Source organism: Numida meleagris, chromosome 9 (assembly GCF_002078875.1).
Source record: "Numida meleagris isolate 19003 breed g44 Domestic line chromosome 9, NumMel1.0, whole genome shotgun sequence".
NCBI classification, from domain to species: Eukaryota; Metazoa; Chordata; class Aves; order Galliformes; family Numididae; genus Numida; species Numida meleagris.
The window spans coordinates 13,054,118-13,077,629 of NC_034417.1; the positions used below are offsets into that span (position 1 = coordinate 13,054,118).

Below are 23,512 nucleotides of genomic sequence, written 5' to 3' on the forward strand. Positions count from 1 at the left end.
TGAAAGTTTCAGCTGTACGGATAAAAGCAAGGCAACCTCCTTCATTAATACAATTTTCAAGCTACCACAGATTTCAGGTGGACTGTGATTCTCCATAAGATTCAGAGTATAAAATTAATGTTTGTTAAATAGAGCAGGCAAAAGCAAAAGCCTACACAGTGGAAATAAAGTTATTTCCAAAGAAAATATCATAAATGAGGCAGAATGAAACACAAACATTGGAAAGGAGACGTGCACCTCCCCAGCTCCCTCAGCAACGTGCAACAGATGAGCAGAGAATGGTGCAGCTGAAGCAGTGCAGTGAGTCTGATCAGCAAATTCATGCTCTCATTCCTACAGATGCATAAACCCGTCTCCCAGCCAAAATTAGGGTATGCTTCCTCTCTGCTTTTCGCCTTCCTCTCCCCCTTGCAGAATTCCTCCACCTCTTGACTCCTTGTCTTAAACGGATCTTCCATCTCAGGAAGTGAGTCCTCAGTGATACACGCATAAGGAAGAACAGCTTGGTTTTAACAAGCAGCTGCAGACCAGTTACATCTCACAGCAAAGCCAACGCTTGCCTTTCCCCCAAAAAAGCCAACTTAATTAACAGAAAAGAAGGAGAACTCACAAACAAACAATCTTCATCAGTATCTAAATGATTAAGTGGTATATGACTCATACCCATTTGGAAAGGTTTCTCCAGAGCTCTCCAGGCTTCACCAGAACCCATTTAGATGCACAGATCAGATATGCAGTAGCTGCAGGGTTTATTTCAAACACTTCAGGAGCGTGGTTTCTGTGCTCACTTCTTTTAAAGGTCTGAATTTCCATTTCAGCCGAGGATGTTCACCAAAGATGATGAAAACCGCGCATATATAGAAGGTCCATGGCACATTGATACTACCTTCAGTCACGGCTCGGAAGTGATTTCTAATATAGCCATGATTTAAGAAAGTAAGGTGCTTTGGAGCCATTAATTAACTCACTGCTCTCTGAGGAAATTCACATTCCCTCCACCATTCACGTCTACCTAGAAGGACCGCACGCCCACAGAAACTATGCGTGGAAATGTGAGGTTTCTGTGGGATGGAGCTGAGCAGACCAGACCGTGGGCAGGTGCAATGAAAACTTCCTCGCACAACACTTCAGAGCAGCTCCATTGCCTCCTGCAGCACCAGCCCCAATGCTTAGGTCAGCTCCCTGTGCCCAAAATGACAGCTCCCACAGCACCCCCCAACTTCAGGTGCAGGGATTGTTTCTTCCAGCCTCAGTGGGAAATGCCAATAAAGGGAAGATGAAAAACGGGCAGTGAAAAATTGCACCCATTTTTTCCTCTACGTAACTTGTCCTCTCTCTCTCTTACTTATACATTATTCAAATGTGTTCACCAGATCATTTAGAGTTTTGTTACGTGTCTTCCACATGCAGTGTCATAGCATGAGTGAACAGCTAGTTCACAGACACCACAGCTCTCCTCCCTGGCTGGATGAGGGTTAACTGCCTCGAGCAAGAACTGAGACCCAAAATCTAACGAAGATGCGTGCCTCCTCTACTGCTCTGCAATATTAACTATTCTGCAATTCGCTTCTGTTTTGTTTCAGCAGCTTCCCTCCTTGAATCATCAGAGAGCAAAATTGCTTCAAAATAATACCCAGCTATGTGGAAGGCTATTTGGAGAGGGAAAGAGCAGTTTTACTCTGGATTTACATGGAGCCTAACTCACACATTTTGCTCGCAGAGTCAAGTCTACCAAGGCATATTTTTTTTCCCCAGCCCAGAGTCAGCACCCCAGGAGCCCACCCTCTGCCTTCTGTCATTACAGACAGAACAGCATCCCTTATGCACGGATACCACTACACCAAAGGCTTTCAGCTCAAGAGGGGAATTTCTCCCAGTTAGGAACAGTAATGAATGGATTTTAGGGAAACTCAGGCCCCACACATCCATCTAATATTGCAGGTTAGTACTTCTGAAACCCATAATAGAGTGGTCCTGTCACAGCATATAACATCTCTGGGTTTGCCTAACATCACTGCACGCTCCATCCAGTGGATACAGAGTACATTTGTGGGGTTTCCACTGCACTTGTCTCTCTCTTTCACGCATACAAATGAATCTTAAAGTACAGATTAATATTTAAACAATCAGGACTACAAATATCTTCCAACCTGCCTGGATAAGAAAGTTCTTGTATGGAAAAACAGAGTGGGGAAAATGCACAGGGGAGAAAAAAAATCTTTGCAAGTGGGAATTTACTTTTCATTTCCGCTCCCTTTGATATAACCAGGATTAACTGCATTTCATCTCTGTCTAAAGGACACGTTGGGTCCCCAGCTGTTTTTCCACAGTCAGTCCCTGGAGAACAAAGATTAGGAAGTTAAATGAGTTTGGGAATCTCATCTTCGCTTTTAATTAATTTGAAACAAATGCATGCTGATGACAGCACCAAAGCAAGACTGCCAAAACTTTCTCCATCTGCATAAGGAACTGAGCACCAAAGAACCTGGGATCTTACCAATGGCTTTAACCCTTATTTGCTGCAACTACAGCCCCAAAGTTGGTGTGCAATAAGCATCAAAGGCTTTAGCAGTTATCAACCCCTTACATCCTATGGAGACATCCTCTGCTCCAAGCACAGAAGGGATCTAGCCCTGTAGTCCCTTTCCAACGGCTTTCAAGGTCCCTAGAAGAACAACTCTCAGAAATGCATCTCACTGGGTTAGAATCATAGAACAATTCAGACTCTGAGGAGCTCAACTGTTGCTTCCCTGCTTGGAGCCATACTTCCAGCTCTTCCATGTTGTGTTACATGAGTTACAGAACTACAAACGCGTTCTGAGTTCCTCATATGGGGGGGGGGGGGGGGAAGAGGAAAACCAGCCTGGTTATCCTGTTTTCTTACCAGTAGCAGCACTGGCGGTGTCACAGAAGCTTGCTGGTTTGTTGACTTTTAAAGGCAGAGTGGGGTCAGATAGAAGCAATAAGACAAGTGTTTGGTTGTTCTGGTGCTGATGAAGTGAGCTATGGCAGAAATGAGAGTATTAGGGCAGGGACACTGAAAACCTACCTGGAACTGGAGGTTAAATCTGAAGACAGCCAACTTTAATTTTGGCAGAGAGTTTACAAGTGTTGGAGAAGCCATTCTGCAGGGACTACAACCCTGGCTGTCAGTAGTAATAAAAGCTCAGCTCAAACAGCAATTCAGAGATGGCTGAGGGAGAGGACAGGTAGGAAAGTGGACGGGATTTACTGATCTGACAACACGATTCACTTATACTCAGCCCTGGTAATGGAAAATGGAGCAGGGAGCCACATTTGCACTGGAAATTAAGCCAAAAGAAGTCGATAATGTAGGAGAGAAGATTCGTACCCATCAATCCACACTGAAGGTCTTCAGGAGAGACCTTAAGAACACCACAGGGGAAGGAATTACCTTAAGCACCACAATCCCCACTGGAGGCTAACTCAATGGGTGCCTTTCATCCATCACAGCTTTGTTATGCCTCTCTCACTGTTTTGCCAGAATAAGGTTAGGCACAACGACACGGATATGGAGGTAAAGATGACAACAGACAGGAAAGAACCACTCGTGAGTGACCTCGTGAGTGACCAACAACTCAAAACCTGGTTATGTGGCTGAGAAGCGAGGTACTTAAATGTGCTTACTGCCTGCACATGGGTACATAGATAATATATCAAGAAAAAAATCATGCCTAGAGGATGATTTTGTTCAATGAAGACCTAGGGCACCAGCACCAGCATAGCTCTGATATGATTTTGTTTGTGCAGGTAACCAGCCCACAGTCTGAGGTTAATTTTAGAGAGACTCCACAGATGCAGAAAGAGATTGCCTCATTTAAATTAAACAAAGATTCCTATAGCTGCTGCTGTGCAGTCACTTCCCCTCTGTAATTGAGCACCGGCATATTTACATGGGGGCTTCTGTGGTTGGGTGCAAGCCATCTTCAAGATATTTTTACTGCTTGCAAGGGAATCTATGAAAAAGGATGAGGCTGGATGTCTTGGAATGCAAAGTACCAAGCTGGATTTTAACCACAGCACAGTAGCAAATGGGTTATGCTTGGCTTTTTTTTTTTTTTTTTTTTACTATTCAGCTGGTAGCAATAAAACAGTGATTGACTCACCCCTTTAGGGAGCCAAGTTCTTTATCTTGAAAGAGCAATAGTGAAAAAAGGCCTGTAAAAAAAGGAGGCAGCGTTCTCAGAAGTCACTCTAAGCCTGCCTTCAAGCCAAGCACTGGAGACGTCACTCCTCTGCCTCCAGCCCTCGCACTGACATTTCTCCCCAGTTCCTCGGTGCACTCGAGGTTAGAAAAGCCACAGTTCAGCCTTGTCTCTGGCTAGCGAGAATAAGCCTGAATGGGGCAGGAGTACAACTTGAGCTGCTCCTCAAGGCAGTGCCCAGCAGTAAAGTGCAGGGAAAAGCCCTTCCAGGCAGCAGCAGTGCACAGTTTTGCTCATGCTTTCCACTGATGCCTGCAGAATTGCACCTTTAGCAGCACCAGTATCTGGAAGGATGATGTTCACCCAGAGGCCCCTAATCTTAGCATCCACTTAAGACAGAGAAGAGACAGTCCTCAACAGCAATGAATAGAAAAGGCTTCTTAAGTAAGACTGATGGGCACAGACAGATCTCCTGGCGCTCTGCTTCGCCAGCTCCCAGATCTGTATCAGCATCACATCCATTATATGGTCCTCTTTTTGGCTAGGGGCACAGTCACGGTTCAGTGTTTTAATTAGTCTACTCTAGGCTATCTCGGCCATAAAGGCTCACAGAGAGAAAGATAAACACTATGCAGAAATCATGTTAATTTATAAAATATTCAATTAAGGAAAACAAACAACATAAACTAAGATCATCAGAGCTAGAAGACGGGGAAAGCCATCCTGCTGGGAGTCAGCTGCCTCTGGCCTTGGGCAGGAGAACACATTCCTTCTCTGCACTTCTTGCATCAGAAAGGCTCGTGGAGAACAGGGATGCCTGGGACGTGAAGCTACAGACCAGGTCTGCTGCAGGAAGTGTTGGCAGCACCACCCAGGCCTCTTTACACCCTCAGAAGCAAGATCACTTGCCTTCATCTCAAGTGTTTTTCAAAGCAAAGGGAGGCACAGTCCATCCCAAGTTAACTGATACGCAGTGGAATCACATTTCTTCAAATCCTAGGCCCACCATGTGCAGTTCAGATAAATGTAAATTGCTTAAGTGTAAAGCTAAACTTCAGAAGCTTCTCCTGCACTCCCTCCCTCCGGGATGGGACTCTCGAGCCCTGCTGAGAAAGGACTGTTCACTGCCAGGGAGCTGGACTAGATGACCTTTAAAGGTCCCTTCCAACTGAAACGATTCTACAATTCTGTGATTCTAAATGGAAGAGGGGATGCTGGGAACAAGAGCAGCAGCACGTTCTGCCCCCAAGGCTGGGCATGCAGCTGCAGGAGCAGCAGCTACATTCAGGGCTGGATGTCATAAAGGAAATGAGGAGTGAAGAAAATCACCACGCTTAGGGATGGAAAGGTCCATTTGCTCTCTCTCCCAGCCCACCAGTGACAGATCGCTCCCCTGTGCTTTGTCCTGTGTTTAATGACCCAAGCAACCAGGGCTTCTGTTTACTCTCTCAGGGTACAACTCTACGGCTCCAGGAAACTCCATGGGAAGAAATCTTGAGGTTGCCCCAGTTAACTAAATGGGGTGGAAAGCGAGGATGAGGGTAAATATCACCTTTTGCCTGTTCTACACCTCTGGAGCATACGGGGCAGGCTCAGCCCTCCCACCATCAGTACTCCAGGAAATCCTCTTTGCTGGTGTGAATCCCAGCTGAGAGCTCAGCATCAGCACTATGTGGACAGTCCTTCCCTGCCAGGCTGTGAAATCAGAGTCTGCCTGAAGCCCAGGAAGGCACAAGGCAGCAAGCAGAGAGCTGCCTGAGCTGCTGGCCCTTGGCTTTCCTCCTGCACCACTTTGCAGCACTTCTCCTGCAGGCCCAGTATTGCTTTCAGAGAGGGGAGGAAAGCAGTGACCCTGTGAGAATTACAGAGCGCTAAGCCTCCCTTTGGGGAACAGAAAGATGGGACCGCTCTGGCCTCAGTAAGTTGCATGTGTTACTATCTGAGATTCTCATTATCTCCAGTGGAAGCTGTGATTTGTTTCTCAGTTCTCATTTCTCTTTGTGCACAGTTGCCTCTCTTTTAAAGGCAGCTTTTCCTAGGAGCTCTGGCCTCAAAGGTTCCTTTTTTTTTTTTTCCTTCCTCTTGTGTGAATTACAGATGTCACAAACACCTCTGACATGGTGCATGGTCGCTCATTCAAATGCAGACTAGCTGAGGGGGAAAACAAGTCTTTAGATCTATAGCATCCCCTGGGGATCTCAGCTTAGGACACACGTGTGTGCCAGTGATAAGCCAAACTAGACACTGGATGTCACCAGCACTCCACTGGAAACACAGAGGAGGGAGCAGGTATCTGGCAGTAAAAACATCCACTCTTAAAGCAAAAAGTCTGGATAGCTAAAGGAAGAAGAGTTGGCAGGGCATTAATTAGCGAGGATCATCTAACGTACCCTAGGAGCCAGAATAAATCCAGCAAACGAGACCCAACTGAGGAGGTGAAGGAAAGGGTGAAAGGAAACTGCTGTCCTAGCTTGGAGGGAAGAGCAAGACCAAGGAAGGTGAAGGAATCTCCCAGATATTCAAGAGATGACGAGACTCAAAAAAAAAAAAAAAAATGGGAATGAAAACTGATGGTGGGTTGGAGAAGTCCACTCTTTTCCCTGCAGATCCTAAGTGCCAGCATGTCTGGTGCTTTCAGGAAGGGTCCAACCTCACAAACACATTGCATGGCTGCTTCCTGCACAAATGTCTAGATTACAATGTGTGCAGCAGCTTGGGCAGACATGATCCACGCTGGTCTGCCACAGTGATGATACACAAGCACGGATCTCCTCAAAGCTCTACAGGATTACAGGTAGAATCCTCTGTTTGCTGGAAGACTTAATGTCTCAAATCCTTACATGGAGGGATTCCCACCTGTACTGGGTACATTCCCTCTGGATGGAAAGAAACAGCTCAACTGCCCAATGCAGACTTAGCCAAAAACCAAACAGAATACCTTGTGAGTGCGTAGAGCTTTGGCAGCAAAAGGTGAGATTTGCATACACACCTCCCTCCCTCCCTGCTCTGCCATCAAGATTTGGTTGGAGGTATGAAATACAATGTCAAGTTCAGGACAGATGTGGCTCAATTCCAGTTTAGGAGGTGAAGGTTCCCACCACCCTTTTCCTAACATGAAGGGCTTCCTACCTGTCTGTGTAACGATGCTGCGTGTCCAGTTGCTTTGTTTGGACACCCCATTTAAGCACTCCCCTGCTAAATACCTGGCTCCCCTGGAGTTCCGAGGAAGACACGCACTAGAACTGACTGCCACTGTAAAGGAAAGCATGAGCTGACCTTCGGAATACAGAGGCATCAAATTAAATTATAACATTGCTGATAATCACCAGACCAAGGATTAAACTGATTGGGGCCCTGCCAGTGCAGATTTAGCTTTTATTAAGCTCTGCCCACAAATCAGGCCTACCCATACCCTTACTCTCAAAGTTACCACGTGCACAAATGCACAGAGAGAGAGCAAAAACCAAAGTACTTTACTATTTAAAATTCTAATCCTTTCAAGGTCTGGAAATACCTGGGGTCCAGCTACCGCACCGCCTATACAACATCTGCCGTTAGAAGTGAAAAGCTGAAAGCAAATCATTTACATGAGGGTTTAAGAAGGATGCAGGGAAACTACAAGAGCAAGGACGTAATCAGCAGCACAGAGAAGGTCTGAAAGGGGCTTGTCGATCCCTATGAAATACAGCAAGAGGCTTATTTAATTTTTTTTTCCTTGTGTGTGTAAATTTCCTAAACAGCTGACCTAAATGAGTTCTTACCACGATCTGATAGCCTAGGACAACAGAGTAATCCTTCTAATAGGATTACAGGCTGTGCTAAAGGAGACTTCAGGCTTTTATGCTCTGCATTGTAATATGTATACATGCACACAGACACCGTGCACAGCACCTGTAAAAATAACATTTTCCCCATTAACCCCTCTCAGTACCCAGACCTTCTCACCCCATCTCATTTCCTCCACAATTGCTGCGAAGCAGTCACCAATCTGAGATTGAGAAAGGGGGGAAGAAGTCAAAGAGCTGAAATCAAAACCGGACAGATGGTAGAGCGGGGGAATTAGCATCCAAAGAGGTTTCTGCAGGGCTCCAGGGGGACAGGCATTACCTGACGTCCTCCAGTGCTTCCAGCACTGTTCAGGAAGGCAGAATAAAAGAATAAAAAAATGCCTCTAAGGTTTGCAGGAGACACAAAAGCTGGCAGGGCAATTCAGCAGGAGGTCCCACAGAGCTTTGCAGACCTCCTGGTATGCCAGGCCTGTGCAAACCAAACTTTTTAACTGCAGCAAACACACAGGTGTGCACCAAGGAACAAACAAATTAGGACAGAACTGCCTTCCAGCTGTGGGAGGTAGGAGAGAGCGTCTGTGCAATGAAAATGAAAAAGCAAAGCACTCCAAAAAGTGTTATTTTTAATAGAGGATTAACTGAGCTCCCAGAGAATTATGTAGTCAGTAGTGTCTATCAAGTAGTCAGCCCTCAGTTAAACGCAAGGGGATGGGGAAGCTGGCTTGTAACTTTAGTCTGCACTGGTCAGACCAACACCAGCACACTGATAGCAGCTTTTACAAATGCATTTTGCAAAGGACGTAAAGAAGTGATTGGAGATGATGCTAGAGAGAATTAAAAAAAACACCCAACGAAGTGGGGAAATGCCTTGCTGTGAGGGACTAAGAGGAGCACAACGCACCATCAAAAAAAGATAGTTGAGGGGGACAACAACGTAGCAACCTCCAACAGCAAAGATCTTAAGTTTCAGACAGGTTTCTGCTTGCACACATGAAGGCAGAGCAAGAACCAACAGCAGCTGGAAGATAAAAGCAGAGAAACCCAAATGGGAAAGCAAGCATTTTGTTCGCAACAATGAGGACAGAGAAGAAAGGACAGGTTCTCTTATGCCTCAAAATGAAAGACTGCAAGACAGTTGGTAGAACCCCTGGAAGGTGTCCTTGAGCTAAACACATTTCTTTGCTCAGTGCAGGAGAAAGCAAACAATGCTCAGTGCCCTGCAACGTGTCAGAGCACACCGTACATCAGGCAGGTCCCTGCCGCAGGGTGACCTGCTCCTTGGCCACACAGCCTTCACCCACCCGGAACCACAAGGACATCTCCCAGCACAGCAGAGCTGTTCCCCAAAGGAACGGGAAAAGCTTCCAAAAGATTTAGGGATGGCTTGTTACTTGTCCTGGAAAGAAGCTGCTGGAGCCCTGGGTCAGCAGCTCTCCTGCGCTTGTGATTGAGGAGGTGACATCATATAGATGACTGTGGTTGAAAATTAATTTATTTTACATCCCTTATAAATCTGAACTACCTGGCCAAAGCATAATGCTTACAGAGTGACTGAGAACTGCTGAAGTATTTATAAAAATGAGAGATTACTTGGACTAGCTGAAAGAGGGGATTGACTCCTCTCCCTTGCCCATAAAGCATTATAGCTGCCTCAAAAGAAGAAAGCAAAACTTCCCATTTCCACTGACAAAATATTATTTTGACATCAGAATTAATTTTACTTATGCAATCTCTTCTCTTTCCCCTTGACACCATGAGGAAAATAAGAAATAATAATTAAGAAGGATGGAATCTAAAGAAAAAATGAAGGCACTAATAAAAGTTTCTGGGATTGATTTTTTTTTCTTGAGAAATACGGTTTCCAAGAAGAAAGTTGGGAGAAAAATAAGAAAATTTAAAAGGCACATAAGCTCCAAAATCACCCTGCACAGCCCCATAAGTGTGCCTGCAGTACGCAACCAATACACAGCCTAGCACTCCTCCCACTCTTCCACAGAGTGGCACGCATCCCTCAGCAGTAGGACTACACGGTCAGAATTAATTTCAAAGGGGAAGGCAAGGAGGAGGCATGGGATCCCCTTCCAGATGCTGCAAAAAGCCATTAAACACCAAAAGCACTGAATGAAAAAATGCTCACGAAAGCAGGAGTGTTCCCATGTGCTCTTAGCATGGTCCGGCATCTAAACTCATGTCTTCCCCAGCTGGCCCCTATCGTGCTTCCTTTGCAACGACAGACAAATCATAGAATGGCTTAAGCTGGATGATCCTTAAGATCCCTTCCAATCTCCAGACCCAAAGTCTGCATCCAGACTCTCTCCTCTGTCTGACCAGGCAAGCAGGCATCCCTACGTGGGGAACGACCCCATCTTCTCCTCACTGGCAATAAGGAGGAAACAGTACAACAAAACCCCGACCTCACTTCACTGCAGGCCATTTGGGCAATGGGGAAGTAGCCTCTCACCCACACGATGAGCATTAATTCATAGAACGGCTTAGGTTAGAACCTCAAAGCTCACTGGGCAGCAAAAGAAGGCAACGACGATGCATTCTACCAGGATACAAGTGCTACAGAGCAACAGACAATAACAAAGAAGAAAAATTAGCTCACCCCTTTCTGAAGACCGGTGATGACTCAAGAGGAGTGCAATCTCTGCCCAGCTGCTAGCCCTTAAATGAGAGCAAGGAGGGGCGGGCCCAGAGTCCACCCTTTCCAGTGGCTCAAGTACATTGCTTGCACCTGAGCTCCCTGGGTTAGCCACACCTTCTCACCTGGTGCTCAATCAGTGGTTCAGGCCGTGACCTGGCAATTCCACTGCAATCATCTAGTTCTGACCCACCAGCTGTGGACAGGGTTGCCAACCACTAAGTCAGGCACTAGATGAATTCACTAACATTCATCCCAATCCCACATCTGCCCCTCTTCCTCAATCCCCACTTTCTCCATTCCCAGCCCACCATCGCTTCCAACAAGACCGAGAACCAGGGCAAACCCGGTCCCTTTCCAGCCCTGAGCCCCAGGGCTCCTTCGGGCAGCTCCCATCAGCAGCAAGTCAATTGTGGAAAGGGTTCTTAGCGAAACACATCTTCCTGCATTGTCTGGGACTCGACCACAGCTCCCAGGCACACAAAAGCCACCGGCTGAGAGAATGACAGAGCTGGGAGAAAAGCAGTGTGACGGGTCGCGCATCCGCCAGGACCGGCACTTCAATAGCAATGTGGGGAATTTTCAAAGGCATTTGTTTATCGCGGCCATGTGCCACCATCTGATTGTCTGAAAAGCCCAGGAGGGCACCTAAACACAATATCTCCCAGAGAGTGACAGTCAGGGCAGTCATCACTCGGTATTAAACAGACACCTTCAATACAGAGGGAAAAGACTACAAAAGAGACATTAAAACAGCAGTTACATCTTTCTCTTAACCCCGATGCCTGTTTCAACTTCTCAGCCTGTCATTAGGGGCTGCCCCAGGGGACAGCACAGCGGATGAGCAGCACAAAGAGGCACAGGCAGAGAGCAGTGCTGGTCCCTCAGCTCAGTGCAGGGCTGGAAAGCTTCCAGCGCAGAGCAGGGCAATGGCATGCAGCTACCAGCACTCCCACATTGGGCAGGGTCCTCCCTTTTCCCCCTGAAAGTGATGATAAGGCAAAGGGAAGGCTGTTTGTCTCCGTGCAAGAGGAATGGCAATGCTGGAAGTTTGCTTTCACATTTTTTTTGTTCAGATCTGCACGCTGGGAAAGACGGCACGATGGCCTCACCTTCCACGGGCTCGCTTCCAAGCACAGCTATTAAAACTGGCAGGAACTTTGCAAATGCCATCCTGCCTGTCCTCAAACTTGTTGGTTTCTCTTAAAGAACAGTGGCAAAGACAGAAAAAATGATTTTACACTATGCAAGTCTGAGCTTTTCCTCTCCTCTTTCACCACTTGGGTGAAGAGGCAAACACTAGAAAATTCGGAACCTTCAAGATAAAACCCACATTCCTCCTATAGAGGGTTGGTTTAAAGCAGTGAAAAGTTCCCTGTGTTCAGAAACTGCAGTGTCAAACCCCCTCACAGAGCCACTCTGACAAGCTCAAACCGTAAGCCCTGCAAGGTTTGCTCCCCATTAGCATTCTCGGATGATTCCTTCCTCTATTTGATTGTCACCAAATGCAAATATCAGTTCTTGCAGATATTCTTATGTCCTGTAATGAAAGCAAGGAAGCCAGAAAATAATCTGAATGCCCACGATCTTGCAAACAAGCACTAAGTCTACCTATAGCTAGATTACCTGAGTTTATCATCCTCTTTGACAACTCTGTACAGGTAAACAAAATGCATTTTCACTGTTTTACACAATCAGTGTCGCATGCAGCAAGACAGAGCTTGAGGGCATCTTCCCCTCCAGATTCCATGGACTGCACCTGCTTGCTGCTTTACAACACCTGGGCTGGTCCTACCCCAACAGGCAGCTCCAGTACAGGATGTACCCTGCATCCCTTCCCACCCTGTGCTTCACTGTGAGGTTTGGCTGACAGTGTCAGACAACAGCACAGATCAGCAGGGCTCTGCACGCCTGTGAAAGCGACATCAGAGAACGTACAGCCGAGACATGGGAATACAGGGACATAAATATATATGATTAGATTCCCATTGGCTTGAAAGTTACCTCGCGCAGACTGCCTCAGGGCTGCAGCTTCCCAGCTAATTTAAAGCAACTGATACACGCTACCAGGGCTTCCATATATTAAAAAAAGGGAGGTGCCCGCATCCAATCTCTCATCCTCTTCACGCAGCTCATTTTTAGCCAAGCTCTCTCTCACAAGAGCCATTCCAAGGACACCTCCTCTAGCTGTGTGGGGGAGACCAGCACGTCTGCAATGCACCAACGCCTGAAAAGTGAGGGAATTGTGCAGAAATGGGTGTTTTTTCCCTTCTCTCCTCTCCAAAGCATCAAGTGTGACCGGCTGCTGCTGCTGTCTGCAGCTCAGGTCCCACTGTGCAAACACCAGTCCCTGTGCTAGCTGGAGACACTGCCTAGATGCTGCAGGAACAAATGAGAATTTCACCTGGACGAGAAGTGCATAAATAAAACCGATAAAAAGTTTTAGGACTCATGGAATGTGCATAATGCGTTTTATCGGAGATATCTGCTCCCATGCTTAGTGGCTGCCAGGGAAAGAAAAATAAAAGGTCTCTTATAAAATTATTACCTTGTCGTTTAAGTCAACAGCAGCGATACCATGATAGAAGCAAGCAGTTATGTCACATTGTTTTATCACTATAATTACATCAAGAACACAGTAACTGTCTGTGAGAGATAAGATGAGGAAAGAAGCCCTTCTGAAGTCTCCTATTCACAGCATTGGGATTTGTAGACTGGTTTGGGTTTTGGACATTACATTCAATTACTGTCCTTGAGCTCTGAAGAGCTGTGTCACCGGAGAAATACAACCACAGGGCTCCACTGACTCCAGCTCTCCTGATCCCAGATGGGCTCAGGAGAGCTATCAGGGTCAGTCTTCCAGGTTGCAAAGGACAAAGGTGACAGAAATCTGCCTCTGGAAGGTGGCAGGCATGGAGCAGGCTCCCCAGGGCAGTGGTCACGGCACTGAGCTGCCAGAGCTCAAGAAGCATCTGGACAGCATTCTCAGAGGGTCTGATTTTTGGGTGGTCCTGTGTGGAGCCAGGAGTCGGACGCGATGATCCTTATGGATCCCTTCCAACTCGAGATATTCTGTGATTCCATGACCACATTCAAAACCAGAGGCAATACTGAGCCCAGATCGTCCACGCCAACCCCAAAATGACTTGCAGTCCTATCACTCTCACACACGTGCCCAAACCCCTTACATCACACCACGTAGATGCAAAGTGGTGTAATCCCCGTTGACCTCACGCATTTCCCAAAGAACCTAACATTCTCCAAATGCTTCCTCCAAGAAGGATTTACCCTTACACACCATGGGGTTGTCACCATTTGCTGCTCTCTCCACCCTCCCCCTCTGCTCCAGAAACACACTGCAGTGACGTTCCTCCCCAGCAAACTCTCTGCTCCTATATCACGCTGACAATTCATCTGGTTTTATCCCTGTTTCCCATGAATCCCTCTATTTACTGTAAATTGTTCTGAGACACCAAGGCAAAAACGCACGGAACAATAGAACCTGGAAAGCTGCAATTGCTACAGCTTTTAGTTGTCAGCTGAGACTGTGAAAGCAAATAGTAAAAATGAGTTTCAGAGAGTGAGCAGATTTTGGTTTTTAGTTTTTTTAATAGTCAAAGAGAAGAAAGGTCACTGACTATTGTTAAGAAAAAAAAAAAAAAGGAAAGCTGCCAGGCTGGCTCCCAAACTGCTTTCTCCCCTTACTCAGAAATGCATTGATTCATACAGTTGGACAAACAGCATTCAGGCAACGAGTACATACGAGGCTCTTCTGCATTCTGATCAGAAAGTGTGCTTCGATTGAAATTTCTTATCTTTTATTTATTGGGGGGGGAGGGGGGGAGTAATAATATTTCCCCTGGGGGGGAGCACCAGCAGCAGGGACAGCCAGCAGCTGGCATCAGCATGGAGGGCACGTGCCTGGCTGACATCGAATCCATCTCCTGCAGAAGATGCTGTCCACCTGGCAGCACTACATCAGTGCTATTCTGGGCTGCAGAGCAGTCCCAGGGGAACCTCGGTGCTGTGGAAGACGGACCCGGGGACCATCTCCTTTGCCAGACAGACTTAATGCAGAGGGAGATGGCGCTGGGGAAAACAAACCTGTTTACTGTTTACCACACTTTTCACAAAGGATTGAAATAGAATGTCCTCTTGTCTGAAGTTAACAGCAGCAGCGCTGTTAAGGATGATCTGTCATGCCACAGAGCTTTATCACAGTAATTACATCAGGAACAAGTTTACCGTTTGAAAAAAGAAAGATTACAAGAAGCAATCCACCAAAACAGCAGCAGTGTCACAGCCGAGAGATATGTAGAGAAGAGAAATGCATTACATAAAAGAGAAGCTGAGAATGAATTCAATATGGCAAGAGCTATATTTCACTAGTCGGCATTTAGAGCATCGGTGTGCTCGCAAGCACAAGACTTCTGTTTGTATTCATGTGTGCACCTCCGTTAATTACGAAAATGCATTTCCAGAGGGCTTCCAGAAAAATACAGAGGAACCCACAAATGTTCCCAGATTCCTAAAGGAATTACACAGAGCCTCTCTCTCACACCCCCTCGAGTCCAAAGTCCCCGACAGCGACCCAGGCTGAAACTGTCATGCGTCAAGAAAGGACTGTGCTTGCACAGCCCACTGACATCGCAGATTAACAGCACAACCATCAGACTGAATGCTCGACCTGCTAGTGGCTCAGGGAAGGGACCTCACTGGTTTTAAAGCCTCGTGCAGGCACACAGGGGATGCTGAATGGGGATCTTGTAGTGAGCCCATTCCCAGCTTGGCAGGAGCACACATGAGCGAAGCAACGTGTATTCTTGCATGCAGAGCAAGGGTCATGCATCTGTGAAACAACATTTTCTTTGCTCTCTTGGACTGAGCAAATTCTTGAAGGCAAGCATCGTGCAGCCTGAGATAACAGGAAGGGCAGCAGCAAACCCAGTGGCAAGCTCCCAGCAGCAGACATCAGTTAAGGCCATTATTTTTTGCCCTGGAGTTACCGTGGTTCTTGCTCATCGCAGTGGCCTCTGCTGCTCACCCTGTGCAACCTGCAGGCACATGTGGAGAAAACAGGGAGCAGGAAAAACCACATGGGCCATGTTGATCTAGGATGCGTAGAATAGGAAAAGAAGGATAGAAGGAATTTTCAAAGACACAGCTCATTGTGTCTTATGAGGTCACCAAGCACAGCTGAGCAAGACCAGAGAGTGTCAATCACTGTCCTCATTCATACAGGTCATGAAATTCTGACATCTATTTACAGGGTACTACCTGCTGCTGTACCCTCACCTTCCTTGGAGGGAGAGCACAGCTCTGAACTGGGAGCAGGAAAATCCACATGGGCTATGATGATCCAGGAGACACAGGGTAGGGAGTCTTCAAGCCAACACAGCTTGCTACTGTTGAAAAGCCAAAGCAGGCTGTTAGCTTTTCTCAGACCCACAGAAAACTCCCCCAGCATGGGACACATCCTGATCTGAGCTACTCCGATGCTTTATCTCAATGCCCAAGGAGAGTTCAGGGTGCACAGATGAAGCCATTCGCTTTTGCTAGAGGGAGGCACAGAAAGGAGGAGATGCAAGGAGAAACATCACTGAATTGAAAGCAGAGCCAGGGCCGTGCGTCCCCAAGAAAAGCACCTCGTGACTATTTCATCTCACTGAGAAGCTTTCATTTACTTGCTGTTCCAGGCAACACTGTAAAGGTTGGGAGAAAACACTTCAAAAATGCTGTAATTTGTGGAAATACCTTTTAAGTGCTCAAAGAGGTTGGTAGAAAACCAGGCGGATTAGGAACAGTTCTTACAGCGTGGGGAATGTTTTAGGAACAACGTGCAAAGGACAAGCGCTCGTGTTACCGCCTAACCTGCTGCTCTAAAACAGGAGAAAAGCATTTGGTGTGCATGAGCGTGCTTGCAGAGGACAGGGGGTGTAAGAACATCGCTCGATTGAACCAACACCATCCCAACAGCAGCAGGTCAGGACCCATGCAGGCTGACAATGCACTGCTGCGCTGAGAGAAACAGCAGCTCTCTGTACCCAGGGCTTTCAAGCTGCTACTTTCACTCAGGCTTTAATCTCCAAAATCAATTGAAAACAAAGCAAATAAACCCAAGAGATCCTCTCCCCTGGGCTTCACTCAGCCTCGTAGGCAGGAGAAAGATGATCCTTCATAATATCATATTGGAAGCACGTACTGGAGATGACTGTCACTCAGTCATTAAGCGCAGTTTTGCAATTCCACCTATCGTTCCACAAACCAGGATGATCTCTGCATGCTCGATGCATGAGAAACATACTGGAGCTTTTTGCATCCCTTATGAAAAGCCATTATAGATAAGACAGCCAGATCCCTGATAAGGCCTCAAAAGGCCTGGGAATGTATTGCCTTCAAAAACATCGCCAGACCATCCCTGAGATAAGTCCCACTCAAACTTGACTCGCACCCAAGCTCAGCCAAGCTCACTTTCACACTCCAGAGCTCTGCTTCTCACTGCTGTGACTGCACACGTCATCTTGTCTGCAAAGCAAGAGCGTATGAACAGGGAAGAGGTAGAAACCAGCTTTTCCAGTAAAGAGCCCCTTTAGTCACAAACCAAGTGATGCCAGATGCAAGACAAGTTGTCAGACACCGAGCTGAGTCATAATGGCAATTACAGCTGGAGCCTGCACCTCTTGGCACTGTCAGGTGTCACCTCCTGGGCAGTTTCAACACAGCACTGCAGATAGGGCTGAGTCATCCCACCTGGTGCGTGTCACGCAGAGGCCCGTCCACTGACATTGCTTGTGTGGATGTGTCTGATCACACTGAGTCACCACGCACGGGGTTCCTGACCTGACTCCTCTCAGTTCACCTCTCACCTGATGTGCTGGTGCCTACGGCCCTCCACAAGAGGATGCCAAGGGCTAATCCATGAGGGGAGGTGATGGGTTGATGGCTGGAGTAGACGAACTCAGAGGTCTTTTCCAACCTTAATGACAAGAGCGATAGAACGACTTGTGTTTTGTTGCTATGCTTTATCAGAAAAGATCATTCTCCAACAGTGTTTGAAATATCTGTCCATTTTGTGCGAGGAGCCGCTAGGACTTCACAAACGCTCCCACAGTAACACAGCTCCCATGCTCCATAACACACTTCTGAGCATTCCCTTCAACTAAAGCTGCAGAGACACCAGCTTGTTAATTACACTGAGATAAAGAGGAAATATGGCAATTAAGCTCCCATTTTTTGCATGTGTCCCTGGTAGGCTTTTGATAACGCTGTCTGCTGCCTCAAGGCAACATTCTCCCACATGAGGTTTCCTGGAAACCCGCTGCTATGACTAAGGCTTCCATCACTGCCATGTGTTCGCGGGCTCACACCAGGAGGTAAGGATGCTCAGACTGGTGTGGCCATTGTAACCTGAACTTTCCTCTCACAGCCTCTTAGGGTGAGTTCCTCTAGATGATGAAAGCCCAGCAAAGCAGCATTTAATGACCACCACCAGGAGCTGGGGAATTTTTTGCGCTTTCATCCAAAAGGGATGAATCTCAGGGTCCTACATCTGTGTGTTGGCTCTGGTGGTTACTAAGGTCTGGCCACTGGAAAGGGAGGAGCGATGGAAAAAAGCAAAGCTGGGAATTTTAGTCTGCTTACATGCCCAAGAAGACTCCCTGTGCACAAGCTTACATGCAGATAAGTGTATAGCACATGCTGAGTCACTTCTTGGTGGTCTGTTTCTCCTATTTAAGTAAAGGAAGAGGGCTTAAGGTGACTTAAGTACAATAACTAAGTATTGCTGTACTTTTGCCATCAAAGAGAGGGAAATATGGCAGCAGAAAAAGCAAAATACGCAGTATGGAGCATTTTTCTAACATTTTTCTTCTTCAGGTTCAACAGCCAGTACAGCACAGAAAGTTTGGTTCTAGAGATTAATAACCCTTGTGAAGCAGCTGGCACATGCCACTGGTGGTGACAAGGCACAGCAAAGAAACCCACACATTCCTCATCCCTACTGTGTGCTTCCCAGGCCTCTCCAGCAGGAACAGAGCAATAGAAGATAAACGCCGAGCCATTTCTCCAAACGGATGGAAAATATGCTTAATTAAATGAACTTGGAAACATCAACCACCATGATCAGAAGGTGGATTTATTATTTTCTAAAGATCAGGAGAAAGAGAATGGAGGAAGTGGAAGTAGAGATAAAAGCCTTATGTGCTGCACAAAGTGGCCGTCAAGAGCCCTAAAAAGGCCAAAGCCATCAAGGGACTTGATTTTCATTACATCCCAATGGTCACCATAAAAGGAGAGGGCAATCCACCACCTCAAAATAATACAGGAAAACACTCAATTTTAACTGCCCATAGATATTCAGTGCTTTGAGGCTTCATACTGCTCAGTATTTAAATGGCATTATAAAAGGAAAATTAAGATGTGAAGGAGAAGGGAAGATGTACCCTTGTGGGCTACATGCACCACACCTTGGGAAAAGCAGGAAGATAAAGATCATTGCATCCATTCAACCTCGTGTTAGCATTCACTCTATCAAGGAGAACCAATTAGCAATGGAAAAAAAATAACGGCTCTTCCTGTTAGGAGATCTGTAACTGGTGGTTTGTTACAAACAGAATTCGCTGGGTGTATTTCAGCTGTTACAGTTTGACAGACACACGCCTCATCTATAACCTTCATTAGTGCTACCCAGGATGCTGCATCCACCAGGTTCGGATCTCTCCACACTCGCTCTAATGCAGCGGCACCTGAAAGCCCGCCGCTGCAAACAGGGCTCCGCTGCACCAAGCACTGTGGAAACGTGAAACAAGAAGTACTCCTTGTTCCACCAGCAACAGCCCAATGGATGGACAAAGCCAGGAGGAAAAGCAGCACCATCTCCACTTTTTGTACAAGAAGCCGAGCCACAGAGCAGTGTGCACTTAGAGCTGATCTGCTGTGCCCATGATATAAACAACGTGCCTCTCTCGTTTATCTGGACATGCTAGGAGGTCCTGGTACCTTTGTGATTCCCAGCATTAAGTGAGCAGGCTCCCAGCCTGGGATTCATTCAGATTCAACAACAAGAAGAAAACCCAGCCCCTGCGCTCCCACACATGCCACACCACTGCTAACCTTCAGGAAACACACAGTGATACTAAACATATATTCAAGCTCTTGAGTCAAACCTGAAACAAATCCTTAAATTGCTCTCCAATTCTGTCTGTCTCGAAGCTCTCTTTAGAAGAGAATTCTTGCACCCCTCACTGATGAACAATAAAACTAGGGACTCCTGGGATACGCTGAGGTTTCCCAGCAGTTCCAACTATCAGCTCCCTGCCGAGGGACCAAGAGCTGCCAGTTTGAGCATCCCCTAGGGGGCATCACACAGTGGGACAGGCTCCATTAGAGAAGTCTCCGTCAGTTTGCAGCATCACAGGCCACGCACACCTGCCCTGACATGCACGCAGCAATGTCTGCATCTTGGCTATGCAGTGGGATGTTCCTGCTGAGACATACCCTGGTACAAATCAGCTTAAGGGCAGCTTTGAATTTAGCGCATGAAAGGATCCTGCTCAGTGTACTGCCTGCCTGGGGAAAAAGACTTTCTTGACTCAGCTAAGGACTTCGGGTGTTATTCAGCATTTGCAGACTACCTTTCCATAAACTCAACTGCAGCTGATTTATAGCGTGGTGCAAAGAGGTCGTGACTTGAAATGTGGCCAAAGTGATCAGACTCAAAAGAGATGCAAAGCACATGCTCCGGAGTAGGCTTTGGCTTTATTCTTGCTCCATCTTCCCACAAATTTCCACTCTGTTATATTTGCACCAAGCAGTTTTTCAGCACGGTCCAGTACCACCAAATGTAGGGAAAAAATGTCTGAGCCTCAGAATCCACATTAGAAAACAGTCACTGGAGTCAACTTACGCTTCCCACAAACTTTCTCTCCCTCCTCACACACTTTGTCCAAGGGAAAGCAGATGGATCCCCCTAGATCTCAGAGATGCACTTATCCCTAGGAAAAGAAAAGGGACTGTTCGATACGGGTCAGCCCAGGATATCAGAACCAGCCCTCCTGCTCTACTTATCCCTTCCTGCACAGCCTCTAACTGGGTCAATATCTTCCTGTAATTAGGAACGCCCAGGAGAGCTGATGGGTCTAATAACATCTCACCTTTCTTGCTATCACTGGAGGAACCAGGGGCTCTCAAACCAAGCTCTACCTTATCACCTCCTCCTTCCCTCCGACATCCTCTTTTGCAGAAGTCTTATTGTCAGCTTTGCACAGACACTCTGCAAACCTAATGCGAGCAGACAAACAATGTCTATATCTGAATGATTGGCTGATAATCACAGATGCGGTCTTTGCCAAGTTTTTTTTTAAACACAGAACCCAGTTCAGCTCCTTCCCCCCAGCATCCCACTGCCAAAGCACACAAATCACATCAGGGTGAGCAACAGGTGAAAAAAAAAATATCAAAACACAGCTCCTATTGTCTGCCATCAAAGGGGCGCTAAATAACGTAAAGAAATGAAAACAATTTGGCTGGGATGATTGATTACAGGAAAATTGCTTATACCTCCAAAGCGTGGCACTTCCAATCACATCTCTGTTTCATTTGTCAGCACCGAATTAAGTTCCTCCGCTGGCACTGAGCCTGCACTGTCCTGTTCGCTGCGTTTGGCACGTAGCATCCCATTGCAGCAGTTTGCTGTCCCACCCCAACCCCTCACGTTGCACCACCAGGGCTGCCAAATGGGAACACCTGAGGCATGAGGTTCAGCTCTTCCCTGAGGCAGCTCTCCCAGCTGCTCGCATTACCCCCCCCCCCAAAACCACACTCTGCAATCAGCACGGTTTGCAGCCTTGGAACGGTCAAGATGATTTGCAGCACCTGAGGATTTGCAGTCCCCTTCCAGAAGGTCTTCCCAAAGGTGGAGTTACCCCCATTGCAATTATGCCATTTTAAATAGAGCTGCGACCTTCACATCTTAAAAGGGACAGCAGTAACTGCTGCACACAAGAAAAAGCACCGGGATGAAAGAGGTACGCTTGTGTCAATAAACAGCAGAAAACAGCCCCACTGGGGCAAAAACGCTTCTGTTCCCCCCAGCTCCTAAAATAAGGCAACAAAAGGGATCTCCTCGCCCGGGACTCCGCTACGACAGGCGATAGCTCTACATAATCCTTTGAATTAATTTAGCGAGCTCTGTTTTAAAAACAAGTTCTGATTTTTGCCCGCAGCATTCCCATTATAAAAGGCTGTTTTAGAACATTGCTGTTCTGACAGTTTGAAAGTTTCTTTCAATTTCCTGCCTAATTTATGCCTGGCCGGTTTTATACTCATGTTGTTACACCAGCGCTGTTCTTTAGTTTAAAGAGTTCCCTTCCCTCCTGATGTTTGTTCCATAATGATACATTAACGGCACTGTCACATCAGGCACGTTTAACCTAGTTTTATCATTAAAAGATTATGACTTTTTCTAATTATAGACAGATTTTTAACTCCTCAAGGAAGTGCCTGTGTCTTTATATTGTGCTTAACTATAGAAATGTACGGCAGAAGGGCATCCCACGGGATCATCAGAGGCAGGATCAAATATTCTTAAATAAGTATTTGTCCCCATAGCTGTTTGTCTAACCTGCTCTAAGATCCACTGAGAAAGGGGATGATGCATCATCTTATTAGGAAAAAATTCTTCTCAGAAAGAGTGGTGAAGCACTGGCACAGGCTGCCCAGGGAGGTGGTGGAGTCACCATCCCTGGAGGCGCTCAGCAGCCATAGAGATGTGGCACTGAGGGACATGGTCAGTGGGCACTATCGGTGGTAGGTGGACGGTTGGACCAGATGATCTTAGATGTCTTTTCCAACAGCCTTAATTAATCTATGATCTTCCCCAAGCAGTCTGCTTCAGTGTTTTACCCCTCTAGGAATTAAATGGGCTTTCCTAATAAACATCTTAAATCATCTTCACTATAAATTCAAGCAATTTCTTTTTTCTACTCCAGTGACTATGGAATACACCTCATCTCCAGCCTTCTTATAAGCACTATTTATGTGCAAGAAGACTTACTGCATCCCATTTCCATATTTTCCTCTCCTAAAATAAACAAATGCACTGTCTTCAAGCATTGTTTACAGTACTTGTTTGCCTAACCTCTTATCATTCACCTTCCCCATCCCTCACTGGACTATCCCTCCCAATTTTTGAATGGGTGTAGACAAAGTTTCTCATCAGTTCCAGACACCCACACTTGGCTGAAGCTCTGCCAGCCCCAAGCAGATTGCAATAATTGCCTCTCATATCTGGCAAAGAGCACTCTCGTTAATACAGCGTTGGGTACAATGAGCTGTTTTGCAGCAGCAGTGCAGGGTTGATTCGTATTCTGCTTGTGAAGCAGCACAAACCCCAGGTCCTCACCTGCTGTACTGCTGCCTCATCACGCATTCCCTGTTTTGTGTTTGTCTTCTGTTTTGCCTGTCTAAAAGGAGCACTTTGCACTTGTCTTAATTTCATCTTTCTTGCTTTCAGGCAAGATCTCTCATTTGTAAAGGCTGCTGTAGAAGCTGAGCCTTTTTAGCAAGGTCCCCTATTTACCTGCAACTATGACAGGAGCGCTTGAGACCTCTAAAGAACAAGGGTACAATGCACCCACAGCAGAAACATGCCACTCTCCAGTACAGCTTAACCAAGACAGGAATGAAATTTCACACCTAGATACATTGATCTTCTAATTAATATTCAGGTTATGCCTCTAAAAATCAGGACTATGAGAACAAGTTCCCCTGAAAGGACCCACATACCTTTCTCCTGAGCAACCTCCTACTACAGCATCTTCTAATGACCTACCCCAAGATGTTCAACCATCTTTTCTAACAACAAAACCCTTCCCCATCCACCACACAATCATGGGATGGCTTCGGTTAAAGAGAAA

The 23,512-nt window shown here is 46.6% G+C and overlaps 1 long non-coding RNA gene across 1 annotated transcript; it reads right to left on the reverse strand.

The window, feature by feature from the left end:
- Nucleotides 2,198-10,586, reverse strand: LOC110403790. The gene is made up of 3 exons (XR_002441831.1): nt 10,563-10,586; nt 2,885-3,003; nt 2,198-2,337 (listed from the first exon to the last, which is right to left on the reverse strand). It is a non-coding gene; the product is annotated as an uncharacterized LOC110403790 (long non-coding RNA).